A 1,577-nucleotide genomic window follows, 5' to 3' on the forward strand; every position below is an offset into this window, starting at 1 on the left:
ATTAGACCCAAGGAAGCACTTTCTGATACAGTTGGAGTCTGAAGAGGACAAAGAGCGAGATCTTGCCTTTTTCCTGCTTTGTTCTGAGCTGAGTTTGAGAGAAAAATAGAAGGACCTAACGGAACTGGTCTAGCTCAGCCCTAGGCAGCTTCACACTTCTCTCACCCTCATGGTAAAGGAAATAACAGTTAAATTTATAGTACAAGTATGTTCCTTGAAATATTTAGCCAGACAGATCAAGGCTGTTTTATCTTTTGGGGGGAAAGTATTTGAAACAGAGTGAAAAATCACCCACTATTTATGAGAAGTACAATTTTAACCGGGTGTCCTCTATTTTTGTTTTTAAACCTGTGACTCTAACCCCAGGGGCTGTTCCAGCAAAGGTGGGACCACAGGTAGAGGCGAGGGTCTGAGTAGAAAGCTCTGATCTCCTCCATTTGGGAAGAAGGACACCCCTAGGAAACGGCAGTTTCCTTTGATGGCCACAACCCCCATTCTAGGTACCTGTGTGAACACTGGCCCTCCTCATCTCAAAGCTGACATTGAAAAAATATGATTCAATATGAAATCCTTTTCATTAATATAAAAATTGTCTTTTTTGCTGTTGTTGAATTATGTTTATTTGCAAAATCCTACATTTTTCTGACTATATGGCTTAATGTTCTGTTATGATCCTAATACTCTCGTAGTTCCTTGTATTTTTTTTTTTGGTACCGGGGATCGAACTCAGGTCCTTGTGCTTGCTCAGCAGGCAGTGAAACCACTGAGCTAAATCCCCGGCCCTGTATTTTCAATGTTTGGGTTTTTTTAAAAGGAAGAGTGTGTGGATTATTTACATAGAATAACTACGCAAAATTCTAAACAACTTCGAAAAAGGTTTTGCATTTTTTATCACTTAGTTCTGAGTAGTTTTCTTTGACAATGGCCATCAGTTCTAAAAATCAAAAGGTATTTAGGCATTTTCAAGGACAAAATCTAATGTAAAAATTATGTTCACAGAAGCAATATGTATTTGAAGTTTTATATAAAATATTTAAAGACATCTGTATTACCATATTTTTTTTTTTCTTCATAACCACATAGTAAGAAGAGTGTAGTTAATATTTTTCTTGCATCAAGCCCTATCTAGATATCTTCATGGTATTTGTGTGTCTGTTTTTGTCTAACTTATGGACTAACACTTACGGTCAGGTGCAAAACATAAATCCTCTTATTGCAACCCAGAACGTATTGTTCAGTACGGGTTTTGATACCTATAGGAAGGAATATTACCACCAGGCACAGTGGTAGAAGCCTGTGATCCTGGGACTTCCAAGGCTGAGGCACGAAGAATGAAGCCTGGATATTTCCAAATACTTCCATTTTACCCTATTGTACTATTCAAAAGTCAGCAATTCTACCAGTGCCATGATGTGAGGAGGGATGAATACATAGTAAGGTACTTTCACACTGTTTTCAATCATAACCTTCCAATTCATTTTTAGCCTTTTTTTTCCCCAGTACTGGGGATCAGAGTCCAGGGCACTCTATAACTGAGCTATACCCCTAGGCCTTTCTATTGTTTGTTTTGAGACAAG

General features: G+C 38.1%; 1 non-coding gene across 1 annotated transcript; it reads left to right on the forward strand.

Moving 5' to 3' along the window:
* The first annotated feature begins 1,139 nt into the window (after positions 1–1,139).
* Positions 1,140–1,270, forward strand: LOC147823694 (small nucleolar RNA SNORA40). The gene has a single exon (XR_015443423.1). It is a non-coding gene; the product is annotated as a small nucleolar RNA SNORA40 (small nucleolar RNA).
* The last annotated feature ends 307 nt before the right edge of the window (positions 1,271–1,577 follow it).

Source organism: Heterocephalus glaber, unplaced genomic scaffold (genome assembly GCF_053883595.1).
Source record: "Heterocephalus glaber isolate CG9 unplaced genomic scaffold, H.glaber_assembly_v1.0 deba00001569, whole genome shotgun sequence".
NCBI classification, from domain to species: Eukaryota; Metazoa; Chordata; class Mammalia; order Rodentia; family Bathyergidae; genus Heterocephalus; species Heterocephalus glaber.